Source organism: Microtus oregoni, unplaced genomic scaffold (assembly GCF_018167655.1).
Source record: "Microtus oregoni isolate MIOR12 unplaced genomic scaffold, Mior012 000019F_ref0000042, whole genome shotgun sequence".
NCBI lineage: Eukaryota > Metazoa > Chordata > Mammalia > Rodentia > Cricetidae > Microtus > Microtus oregoni.
In genome coordinates, this window is record NW_024543078.1 from 1,986,466 (window position 1) to 2,000,455 (window position 13,990).

General features: G+C 35.9%; 1 pseudogene; it reads left to right on the plus strand.

Annotated features, from left to right (window-relative positions):
- Positions 1-9,263, plus strand: part of LOC121459556 — a 99,168-nt pseudogene extending 89,905 nt beyond the window's left edge.
- Positions 9,264-13,990: the final 4,727 nt, after the last annotated feature.

A 13,990-nucleotide genomic window follows, 5' to 3' on the forward strand; every position in this document is an offset into this window, starting at 1 on the left:
ATTTTGGTAAGATTGCCACTTTTATTATGTTGATATTACATATCCATGAATATGAGGGATCTTTCCATTTGATGATATCTTCCCCAATTTCTTTCTTACATGATTTAATCACTTGCTTTGTTTGAGTTACCCCAAGATATTTTATGTCATTTGTGGCTGTTGTAAAAAGTGATGTTTCTCTGATTTCTCTCTCAGCCCGATTATGATTTGTGTTTAGGAGGGTTACTGATTGTTTTGAGTTAATTTTGTATCCTGCTACATTGCTAAGGTTTTTTTCCAGTTGTAGGATTTCCCTGGTAGAAATTCTGGGGTTATTTATGTAAAACGTATATTATCATATCATCTGCAAATAGAGAAAGTTTGATTTCTTCCTTTCCAATTTATATCCCCCTGATCTCCTTTGTTGCTTTAATGCTATGGCGACAACTTCGAGTTCTATATGGAATAGCTGTGGAGAGAGTGGACAGCCTAGTCTTGTTCCTGATTTTAGTGGAATCACTTTGAGTTTCTATCTATTTAATTTGATATTGACTGTTGGCTTGCTTTATATTGCCTTATTATGTTTGGATATGTTCCTTGTATTCCTCAGCGCTCCAAGATCTTTATCAACAAGGGGTGTTGGATTTTGTTGACGGCTTTTTAAGCATCTAATGAGATGATCATGGGCTGTGTGTGTGTGTGTGTGTGTGTGTGTATGTGTGTGTGTGTGTGTTCAGTATGTTTATATGGTGGATCACATTGACAGATCTTTTATATGTTGAACCATTCCTGCATCTCAGGACTGAAACCTACTTGATCATGGTAGTTGATTTTTTGATGTGTTCTTGGATTCAGTTTTCTAGTAATTTATTGAGTATTTTCACACCAATGTTCATGAGGGAGATTGGCCTTTAATTCTCTTTCTTAGTTACATCTTTGTGTGATTTGGGTATCAGGTAGCTTTAGCCTCATAAAAAGAGTTTGGCAGTGTTCATCTGTTTCTATTGTGTGGAACAGTTTGAGGAGTATTGGTATTAGTTCTTCTTTGAAATCCTGGTAGAGTTCTGTGCTGAAACCATAGGGATCTGGTCTTTTTTTGGTTGGGAAACTTTTGATGACTGCTTCTACTTCCTCGTGGGTTATAGGTCTATTTAAATTGTTTATCTGATCTTGATTACTTTTAGTATGTGGTAACTATCAAAATATTGCCTATTTTATCTTTTCCAATTTTTTTTTGGAATACAGGTTTTTTAATTATGAAATAATGATTCTCTGGATTTCCTTAGTGTCCATTGTTATATCCCTCTTTTCATGTCTGATGTTGTTGATTTGATATTCTCTGCCTTTTGGGAAAAGGTTTTTCTATCTTGTTGATTTTCTTGAAGAACCAACTTTATGTCTCATTGATTCTTTGTATTATTTTCTTTGTTTCCATCTTATTGTTTCTAGCCCTATACTTGATTTTTTTTCTGTCCTCCTGGGTGAAATTGCTTCATTTTGTTCCAGAACTTTCAGCTATGCTTTAATTTGCGAGTGTGGGATTTCTCTAGGTTTTCTATTACGCACTTAGTGTTATGAACTTTCCACTCAGTGTGCTTTTCCTAGTCCCCATAAGTTTGTGTATTTTGTGCATTCATTTTTGGTGAATACTAGGAAGTCTTTAAGTTCTTTGTTTCTTCCTTGACCTAGTGGTGATTTAGTTGAGCATTGTACGATTTTCATAAGCTTGTGTGCTTTCTGCAATTAGTGTTGCTATTGATTTCCAACTTTAAGCCAAGGTGATCAGATAAGATACAGGGGGTTATGGCATTTTTGTGTATGTTGAGGTTTGCCTTGTTTGCCTTGTTACTGAGCATGGGGTCAACTTTAGAGAAAGGTTCACAAGGTGTTGAGAAGAAGGTGTATTCTTTCGTGGTTTTAGTTGTGTGTGTGTGTACATGTGTGCGTGTATGTTGTTTGTTTGTATGTATGTATGTATGTATGTAAAGTATTTGATTCATAACATCTGTTATTTCCCTTATTTTTCTGCTAAGTTTCTGTATGGCAGACCTACCTATCTGTTGCTGAAAGTGGGGTGATGAAATCTCCCACTCTTATGTGTGGGGTTTGATCTGTTCTCTCTAAGATTTTGTATTCTTCCTTTTACAAATGTGGGTGTCCTTGTATTTGAGGCATAAATGTTGAGAATTGAAACTTTATCCTGATGAATTCTTCTTCCTTCATTTCTTTTGATAACGGTTACTTTGAAATATGTTTTGTTAGATATTAAGATAGCTACACCAGATCATTTCTTGTGTCCATTTAAAAGATTGGAAAGTGGGCTGGAAAGGTGGCTCAGAGATTAAGAGCACTGGCTAGTCCTCCAGAGGTCCTGAGTTCAATTCCCAGCGACCTCATGGTAGCTCACAACCATCTGTAATGAGGAACTGTTGCCCTCTCCTGGTGTGCAGGCAGAACAATGTATACACAGTAAATAAATAAATCTTTAAAAAAAAAATTGGAAAGTCTTTTCTCAACTCCATTACTCTAACGTAATGTCTGTCTTTGAAGTTGAGGGTATTTCTTTATGCAGCAGAAGGTTGAATCCTGTATTTGTTTCCATTCTTTTAGCTTATATTTTTTTATAGGTGAATTGAGACCTCTAATTTTTTTTTTTTTTTTTTTTTAGTTTTTCTGAGACAGGGTTTCTCTGTAGCTTTGGAGCCTGTCCTGGAACTAGCTCTTGTAGAACAGGCTAGCCTCAAACTCACAGAGATCCACCTGCCTCTGCCTCCCGAGTGCTGGGATTAAAGGCGTGCGTCACCACCACCCGGCCGAGACCTCTAATATTAAGAGATATAAATGACCAGTGATTGTTGGTTTTTGTTGGTGGTGATATAGTGTGTGTGTGTCCCTTCTTTGGGATTTACTGATATGAGAATATCTTTTGCCTGTGTTTTTGTTCAGCTAGCTTCTTTGGGTTGGGGTTTTCCTTTCAGTACATTCTGTAGGGATGGATTTGTGGATCAATGTTGTTGAAATCTGTTTGATTTTCATGAAATTTCTTTTTTTTTCATCTTTTATGATTGTGTGTTTTTCCCCATCTATGGTGATTTTATGCTTGTTGGGTATAGTAGTCTGGATTTGTGTCTGTGGTCTTTTAGTGTCTGCTATACATGTGCCCAGGACATTTTGGTAGTCAGAGTTTCCATTGGGAAGTGAGGTATAAAAATGATAGATCTCCCTTTATATGTTACTTGGCTTTTTTTTTTTGGAGGCTCTTAATATTCTTTCTTTATTCTGTATGTTTAGCATTTTAATTATTATGTGGAGGGGATTGTTTTTTGTCCAGTCTATTTGATGTTCCATAAGTATCTTGTAATTTCATAGGCATGTCCTTTAGGTTGGAAAAACTTTCTTCTATGATTTTGTTGAGTATGTTTTCTGTGCCTTTGAGCTGGAATTCTTCTCTTCTTCAATCATTATTATGTTTAGACTTGTACTTTTCATGGTGTCCCAGTTTTCCTGAATATTCTATGTTAAGTATTTTTTGGCTTTAATGTTTTCTTTGATCAATGACTCTATTTCCTTTATTGTATCTTTAGCACCTGAGATTCTCTCATATCTATTTTATTCTTGTGTCTGTAGTTTCTGTTCATTTACCCAATTTTTCTATTTTTAGAATTCCCTTGATTTGTGTTTTCTTTATTGCCTCTTTTGAGTATTGAACCATTTGCTTCACCTATTTGATTGGTTTTTTTTCTTGGCTTTCTTTAAGAAGTTTATTGATTCCTTCCATTTTTTGTTTCTTCTACTTCTATAAGGAAATTTTTCATTGCCTCTATTAGGGCTTCTATCTTCATAAATTTGTTTTTAGGGTTTATCTTTCTTGCCTTCATTTGCAGTCTTACTGTTGCAGAACCACTAGTTTCTAGTGGTCCGTATTGCTCTTTATGTTGTCGAATGTATTCTTACGGTCTTGTCTACTCATCTCTTCCTCTAATCAAAGCTGGAGGGGCCTGTGGCTTAGGGGGTCACTGTTCCTCCAGGTGCTGGTAGGGCTACAGCACAAGTGATCACTAATTTTGCTTGTGATGGTTGGGATATTGGGGATGGTCAGACTTTGGCACTTTGCTAAGTGTAGGAGATGCATGGGGTTGTTCCCCTGGTGGGGGCTATGACATGGAATGCAGGTCTGTCAAGCTGGGGTCCCAAGTCCTCACCTCCTTCACTGCAGGTGGCACCCTGAATCCAGTGGCCACTTATGCAGTGGGGGATGTTTGGGGGTGTGGGAGGTTGCTGCCACGGTTCAGGGTCTTCAGTGGGTAGGGGAGGGACATGAGATGAGGCCCCAGGGGAAGGGGTATTAGGGCCCTGACAGCATGGCTTTCCAGTCAAGAGCATAGACCCTCCCCTCTTCCAGGTACAGGTGGGGCCCTGGCTCCAGTGGTTGTAGATGAAGCATAGGATCCTTGGTGTTCGTTCAATGTATTTTATTGGCAGGACCTCACTATGTAGATCTAGCTAGCCTGTAACTGACTAAATGGTCAAGGGTGTCATGCAATCAATGAAATCCCTGTCTTCTGACTCTGGAGTGTTGGCAATGAGGGCATTTCAACCATAAGTATCACCATAATTTAATTATGTCTGCCGAGGATCACTAAACTTTGGTTTTGACATTGTAATTTCATTACTAAGGACGTTGAGTATTTTAAACCACATATTTTTTAGTAGTTGGAGAAATGGTTCAGTCATCATTTTCTAGATGACATTTGGTTCATTTATTACGTTTATTCCTGGATAATTTTGAAGCACCCTGAATGTGGTATTTTACTAATTCTTTATTAAAATAGCCATTATTGATATGTAGAAAAACTAGTGATATTGTGTGTTTTGTAGTTTTCACTTAACTACACTTCACTTAGCATCACTTAACTCCCTTCTGAATTCTGAGAGATTCCCACAGTGACTGTGGTAAAGTCTTTGATCACAGCATCATTACAAGGAAGTTGGATGTCTTCCTGTCCTACCAGTATCTCATTTATCTTATATAATTCACATTTCTCTAGGTCACATTTATTGCTCTAAAATAAATAAGACCTGAATGTTTCTTCAGTATATTCCCTCTAATACTGCATTTTTGTCTGTGTTCTCTTATGTTAGACTAGTTCTCTCTCTCTTTCTCTCTCTCTCTCTCTCTCTCTCTCTCTCACACACACACACACACACACACACACACACACACCCATACTTTACTCTGTTGACCTGTGTGACATTTCTTCTTAGATCCTTCAGGAGTTCATAAAATCTTGTTGAACTGTGTCTCATACATTTGTATTCATTACTGAGATTTTCTTTTCATTGGGCTCTATTTGGTATAAGTGTTGGGTTTTTTTTTTATTTTTTTAAACTATATTATGATTGGATCAATTACCATCAGTATTTTTCTTCCCTCTAGTTGGGTTTTTCTTGTTTTATGCTTTGGGTATGGTTAATTACTCCGGCTCCTGTCTATTCAACTATTCCACATTTAATCCTATTTCCTTTGTTTCCATGGAAAATTCTATTCTGAAATTTCTAAGTATACTTTTATTCTAATTATGTTCTGCAGTGCTTCTTGACTGAATGAAGAGTGTTATTGTATAATTTTCTTTAAATGATTAGGGTACAATGATGTGTTTGTTATTTTCTTGCAACCAACCATTTAAAATTACTCTTGTTTCTTCTGAATAAATTTTGACAGGATCTCTGATATTATCGTGGTATTGTGTTATCATGTGTTTTGGCATTGTCCATAATTTTTAATAATTTTAGGTTTGAGCTTTTGACATCTTGATGTGAAATGTCAACAGGATCTGGTCCTTGTTCCTGCAGCAGAGACTTAGAGAAGAACCATCAGAGAGAACGACTATCTCTTCAGTAAATGTGCCCCAGGTCAGTGGACCATCAAAATTCCATTGAAGATAGTTTTTATATTGAAACTATTCAAGATTTTAATTCTCTGCCTCTGGTAATGTCATCTAAAGTATTTATTTCTTACAAGTTTTTTCTTCCCTAATAATCCATTTGTATTTTTCACAGACTTAAAAACTGCAATTTTCAAAGAGATTCCCAAATAAATGGTTATCCAAGAAATATTTTGATACACAGTTCCTATATATTCCTGAAGGGGAAAAGATCTTCTAAAGTGCCATTCTCTTTGGGAATAATTTTATTTTAAACAACCACATTGCACTCCATCACTCCTGAAGGCTTGTAGCAATATCATAATGCAAAAAATCATTCAGTCCAATTTCAAAAATTTCAAAGTCTACAATAGCTGCAAGTTTATTTAAAGTACTAAAGTTGTAGAGTTTCTTTTGAGGTTCAAATAGTCTTGAACCTCAAAATATAATGCCCTGTAAAATGAAAATCAAAAAGCCGATCACATATTTCAGCATATGTAAAGAATATACATTACCATTCAAATAAATAGGGAAGGGAGCATAGTGAGGAAAAATATGGCCAAAGCTTACTGTAAAAGGGCTCAGCAAACTCAATTCTGCATTTCCATGTCTAATTTCAAAGCTCCTCAGATCTCCAACTCCTTTCAGCTTGGTTGACTGCAAGACCCTTCTCTCTCTAGGCCAGGTTCTCTTCACCCCTTCACAGAGATTCCGTGTTTCTGTCAGCTCCAGCTCTTGGGATTTGGAAGGAAACCCCGGCTTCACTTGGACAGCTTCAGAGTGTGGACAAGAATTATTTCTAGTCAAAATATTAAATGTGTTCATCTATCATACCACTTGAGCCAGGCTCCCACAATTCAAGGCACCCTCAGCACCACTGTTGTCCAATGCTCTTCCTTTTATGACCCATTAAACTGCTTAAAGCATTCCACTTCTTTGCTAACCCAGAGAAACAAAGTCCGTGTTCCTCTAAACTAAAAGCATGGTCCAGTCTATCACAATACTGCCATTCCCGGTAATAAGTGCCATCTTAGTTAACTTTTCAAATTCTGTGAAGACACACCATGACCACTAGAACTTTTATAAAGGAAAAAAACTCTCAACTGAAGCTAGATTACAATTTCAGTGTTTTAATCCATTATCTTCATGGTAGAATAAATGGTAGCATTCAGGCATGCTTGGTGCTGGAGAGGGAGTTGTGACTTCTACATCTTGACCTGCAGGAAACAGGAAGTGAACGGTCTACCACACTGTGCATAACCTGATCATAGGAAGCCTAAAAGCCACCCAGTGTTAAGACAGTTCCGCTGACAAGGCCAGAACTACTCTAACAACATCACACCACCTAATAGTGCTATTCATTTTGAGGGCCATTTCATTCAAGGCAACAAATAACAAGGAGAACTGGAAGTAGAATAAAAAGGGTATGCATAGATCTTTTACATCCAAAAACAATCTATTTCCTTAGGAAAGCATTATTTTTCCAGCAGCACGTGGTAAATGGATAATTTGCCATTATAGGGTCTGAGAACATTCAGGGATGTGGATGTGCATGTCTCCCTGAAGTAATCAGAATTTCTGGAGCACTATTGCAGGGATATGTGCAGTGATATGATGCTCGGCAATTACATCAATCTAGTTTTATTGTTAATAATTCTCTTCTTGAGGAATATCTGTTTCATCCACAGTGTTTATCTGCTTTGTAACCCATCTAGAGACTATTAGAAATGAGGGAAATTCTGGTAATAAACATTTTTTTTATGTTTTGTCCATAGCACTTTTGTTTGTTCTTTGTTCTCTGAAAAGGCAACCAATACTATTTATGAAATGAAATGACCTGTGTAGTCCTCTTACACAGCATTTAATGAGAACTTCAAATTTCAATGAATGTTGAACATTCAGAGCAAGAAGTTGTATTATACTGTACTTTAATTGGAATGGATTGATACTAATATCAGTTTAATCTTTACTTATTTCTGAATTTTAAGAAATGTAGAGATTTTACATAGACAAAAATGTTTCTGATGAACCTTTTTCTTGCTTTTGTTCATTTCATTTATGTATTTTTGAGGTGTATTCTCTATATTTAGTTCTGGAAGCAGAGGACAGCATGACTTTAATCTTAGGACTGAGGAGGATAAGATTAGAAGATTGTTAATTTCTTGGCCAGCCTGGATTTGCATAATGTTTTATTAGAAGAACAAATCTATAAGCTGTGGGCCTCTCTAAAACACAGTAAGGAAATTTTAAAATGTTCACATATTCTATAAATTATGCTATAGAGAGGTTTTTTTTGGTCATGATTCATTATTGCTCAATCTTCTATTTTTCCCAACTTCTACAAGATTTTCAGTTGACATAAAAATGAAAAACTTACTACCGTTCCTCAGTGTTAGATGACAGGTTCCTACTAAGATCGCATGTAACAGTCGTGGAAGACAAATAGCCTCTGCAGAGAGCTGTTTTCAAGAATTCCTAGGTAATTTATCTCATAGAACTTAAGGAGACATCAGTTTTTAAACATCTAAATATGCTTCAATACCCATAGGTCATATTTTTTCGTTCTCATTTTCAGAGAAATATCACATATTGGGGAAATACATAAACATCGTGAATCGAGGATTACAGGACATCATCTACCACTGAGTGAATATCCGAGAGACTTAAACTGAGTGAGACTGTCAAAATGGCCAACGGAAAGTGCTTTTATCTCTTATATCAGGCTAAAAACAATAATAAAACCAATAGTAGACAGGTACCATACAAGTGTAGTAAATGTGATAAGTGCTTTTTCCAGAAAGACCAATTTGTGACACATCAGAGAATTCATACAGAAGAGAAACGTTTCAAATGTAGTCATTGTGAGAAATACTTTATACGTCCTGATCGTCTTAGAATACACCAGAGAGCTCATACAGGAGAGAAACCTTTCAAATGTACTAAGTGCGGAAAATCCTATACAGGTCCGAACGGTCTCCGAGTACATCAGAAAACTCATAAGGCAGAGAAACCTTTCAAATGTACTGACTGTGGGAAATCCTTCACGCGTGCCTTTTGTCTTAGAGGACACCAGAGAACTCATACAGGAGAAAAACCTTACAAATGTAATAAATGTGATAAATCCTTTGCACGGGTTTCATATGTTACAAATCATAAGGCTGTTCATTCAAGAGAGAAACCTTACAAATGCAATGAATGTGAGAAATCTTTTGCACGTGTCATAACTCTTAAAAACCATCAGATAATTCATACAGGAGAGAAACCTTACAAATGTAATGTATGTGAGAAATCTTTTGCACGTACCTCAAATCTTAAAAAACACCAGAAAATACATACAAGAGAGAAACCTTACAAATGTAGTGTATGTGAGAAATCTTTTGCACGTGACACGAGTTTTAGAGAACACCAGAGAATTCATTGACGTTTATTTATTTGAGGAATACTTTTGATAGGGTTCAATTTTTGAAAACATCAGATCACTCATGCAGGAGAAAAACCTTTCAAGTCTTCGACAAGATCAGATCATTCATATAGGTGAGAATATTATGTGTGTAGTTAACATGGCAAAGTCTCTATCTGCCTCTCACTTCTAAGAATACTTGAAAAACTTCATACTGGAGAGAAAAGTTTCCGTAGTAAATAATGTGACATGTGAGTTATTTAAATCTCTGTTTTTAGAGACCTTCATATCTCCTCTCCATATAAGAGAAACTTTATGATCTTGAGATATTTATGAAATTGTTAATAATTTACTAACATTAGAAAACATAGTTTATGTTGAGAAAAAATTGTAAATTGTGACAATGTAGGACAATTTTTATTAAACTATTTTAACTTTTCAACTTCAAATTTGCATCAATCGGAATGAAAAATGAAGAAGCCTCTACACTATGCTGTTTTATATCAGTTCCCTGGAGACTGGAATCTTCCATCCTGAGTAGATGCTGACTAATCAGAAAATAAGCACCTCTAACTCATTTCCAGAAGACCAAAAAACTGACAAAATTCATTATTCTAAACTCTCCTGAAGAAGTGGAGACAACCATGCTGGTTAGAGGAGTCTCCCTGAAATCTTTAGATACTCCTGAGTGTTTGCCATATATTCTGGGTGTCTAGCATTCATAAGCTCTTTCAAATGCAGGGTTGGAATTTCATGATGACAACAATTTTTTAGTCTGATTTGTTCCTATAACCAACTTGCTTCTATGTTCCTTAAGGTAACCCTAATGGACATACTGATTTAAGAAGACACACTTCACTGGTACCCATTCTCGGTTCTGTTTGCATCCCACAGTTTGAGTGAGTATATGCATATGAGTTTCACATCAATTCAGGAAGTTTCTATCAAATAAAATGAGTAGACTTCAGTAATAGTTCCTTCCAAATTGGGATACTTCAGAAAGTTGATGTTAGAGAGAAAGCACTGAAATGTTTACCCATGGTAGATATGTGCTTCACTGTACCTTACAAAGTCTACTCTATAGAACTTCTAAAGTGAATTGATGTTGTAAAAATTTATTGATAAAAAGGTAAAGCCTCTGAAAATTGATCCTGAAATAAACCATCTCCACAATGATAAAAATTTACTGGTATCCACTTCACAGTATTGATTATGGGAAGAATACTTACAAGTAGATCAGGAGGATGTTAACATTCTGTCCTGTAAGGTTGACAATGTTCACATGTGTATGTAGCTACAATATATTCAAGAGTGTAAAGGAAATTGTTTTCTTAGTGCTCATTTCAGAAAACTAAATGACCCTAAAGTGGAAAATATAAAGAAATACAAAGACACAGATTTAGATATTATACAGTTAAGAATCAGATGCAGCATATGAAACTGTGACAACGTCAGTGAATGAGAATTCTTCTTTTTCAGTGACTGAAACTGTTTTGGAACTATGTTCGTATTGTTAGTATTGGATTTATTCATATGTCAGAATAGTTGTATAGTTGACCTATGTAGAAACCACTTTTAGTTTTTGATCTTTGATTTTATTGATTGTGGCTTTTAATTCTCAGGGTTTTTTCTTTAATCTGTAAATTCTCCTTTGAAATATCAATAGTGGCCCTTACTATAGAATTTGTATTTCTTAGTTTAATTTTTATAATTTTTAAATGGTTTCCACTGAAATAGATTTACATAACATCTCCCCTCACCTTCTTCCTCTCTGCACCTCTCATATACCATCCCTTAATCCTAATTCATGTCCCCTCTACACTGAAGTTGATAGAATTTTTTTCTATCAATTTATTTAAAATGTTTTACTGTGAGTCTGATTTTTGCCAGTTGCATATATATGATATCAAGAAGACAAGTCTGTTTTTACTGGAAAAACCATGTAAAAAGGCTCATCTCTGTGAGATGCTAATTGTTGGAAGCCATGTAAGGAACAACAAGCAACCTTGGAACTCAAACACAGACTGGCAGCTAGAAAACAATGCCAACAGAGCATGGAGAGACAGATCACTGAGGATATGTGTCCTAATGACCTTCTGCTGTACATCTGAGCATCATCTGAACTGTATGAAAAACTCTAAGGGTGTGTCATGCCTCTCATTGAATAGTGTTACTGGTACTTAAAAATTATTGAATGATTCAACCACCACTCTTAGAACTGAAGACATGTAGATTGTTAATATAGTTACATTGCTTTTATTAATGACTTCAGTGTAGAAACTACTGGGGAACAATGTAATAGTTAGAAAATGGCTTTTAAAACAGGTTTCTCTGTAGCAATGAAGCCTGTCCTAGAACTAGCTCTTGTAGACCAGACTGGCCTTGAACTCAGATATTCACCTTAGAACGTGATGCTTTCAGTGGTTTGACGAGAGAGGTGATTAATTAAATTACCCATTTTGGCCTCAACTTCCTGATATAATTTAATAAAATTCTGTTAATAAGTGGATATATAACCTAAAAATTTTAAAGTGATATGGTTGGCTGCTTTACATTTATAAAAAATTAGGATTGTGATTATTTTCAGATTTTTTTTGTAAGATTACCTTTTGAGATAAAAATAAAACAATTGATCTTTTCTTTGTAACAATGAAATGAAGCCTACTGGTAAAAGAAAAATTGGCTAAGAATGGGACCTTGCTTACACCTTGTTAGTCTATTACAAGCTGCTCAGACATGACTGACTGTGGGTCTGTAAGAATAATTTTTTTCACTTGCAATATGTAAAACCTTGAGTCATGTCAGCAAACTGAGAAATACATTATTCTATTCATTCTATCCATTCACTTTAAAAATGGAATGTACTAACACTGCAGTTTTTATATTGCTTGAAAGATTTTGCTGGGTTATATAAGCAATCAGGGAAAAATTAAATAGTGAGGGGAGAAAAATACCAGGAAAGAATTAGAAGGAAGATATCAGGAAAGAATTACAAAGAAGTCATCAGGGAAAACACGGAAGCAAGGCAACAGGAAGTGGTAAGGGGGACTATATAGAAGAGAGACCCTGATGTGTTGCAGATGTGTGTGTCTATGTGTTTCCCTTTTCAAAGTACCCAGACGATTTCAATTCTACTCCCTCAGATATAAATCTCCACTGTGTGATTGGCCGCCTGCGCTGCTGAAAGGTGGCCTCGCACCAGCAACGCATTCTCCTCTGGCAAGTCAGTAGCTGCTGGTCGCGCTTGGCTTTGGTGGTGGGAACATGTGAAATGGGAAAACACCCTTAATGTCCCTGAATGAAGGAATAGATAATAAAAATGGATAAAATCACTGTGTAATATTTTTTAGTTGTAAAGAAAATAAAATTTGAAATTTACAGTTCAACGAGTGGAATTGCATTAAGTCGAATTGAATGTGGTGACCACGGCCCCAAAGAGCAGAAATCAGAAGTTCTCTTCCTCCTTATTCTTCTAGTTCTAAGCCTTAATACTTGAACACATATTCTATAGTAACTGCAAAAAACAGAAAAATAAAAAGAATTTCTGGTGTGTCAGGTAAGAATACAGAGAGTATATATACAAGCTCTAATGATATGATCTAGGAAATGGGAGAGATGAGCTCTGTGTGTGGAGAGGTACTGAAAGGAAATACCAAAAAAAAAAAAAAAAGACATCAGCAAGGATGTCTGTGAATCATAAGGAATTACACTATTTACTAATTCCCTCCTAAGAAACATGTAAGTCGGGGTATACATCCACATACATAATTTAAACAATGTTTTCTCATTTGTACTAACAATCTTCCACCTATGATTTAAGGGCCATCTAGCAAAAGCCACAATGTAAGTCAAAATAGATGCTTTTTTGAGTTTTTCATCATAGCTGTCCAAGAGACTACAAAAATAATACAAATTATTGCTATTGCCGTGCTGGTCTCCAATGGAAAGTATGAAGATGCCATGAACTTGAAGGTGATGGGACCTAAGGGCTGTGAACTTGAATTGTCCTAAACATTTCCTTCTTGAAGACAAGATTTCATAATTCCAGATGTAATTTACAAATTAAAAGGAGGGAAGCGATAAGTCCCATCAACAACAAAATAACCATGGCACAACAACACAAAGGGTTTAGTAGTGGCTAACATAACTAACAGCTCTGTAACTGCACCTCAGACATTGTAAAGATGAGTACCACCATGTCTGAGGCTAGTAAGAAGCCACCCACCAGGATTTGTAAGCCTTCATTCTTGGAGGGGTACATACAACCACTTTTAAAGCAGCACAATCCCTAACTATATTATAAAACAAAATCCTTATATCCATAGAAAACTGTATTCCATATCAAGCAAACTTCACATTGCAATTTAATAGGAGACCATTAAATAAATACAAAGCCAATGAAAATGTAGAATTTTTGAAACCAATCCAAATGGATACATCTACCAATCAACTCCCACAGCTGGTGCGCAGGGACATTGCAGAAATTGTAGAGAGGTTGTAAGAAACAGAGTAGCCAGAAGATTGCTGTGCTATTGTTCCTTTTAGTAATTTGAAAGCGGCATCCATATAGTCCGATTAAATACTGGGTAAATGTGACGTGAAAAAAGGAAACAACAAAAGCTATGCCAAGGTGAACTGGGAAGACAAGGAGACTTCGTCTCTTCAAAAACAACTGAGTTACTTTTTC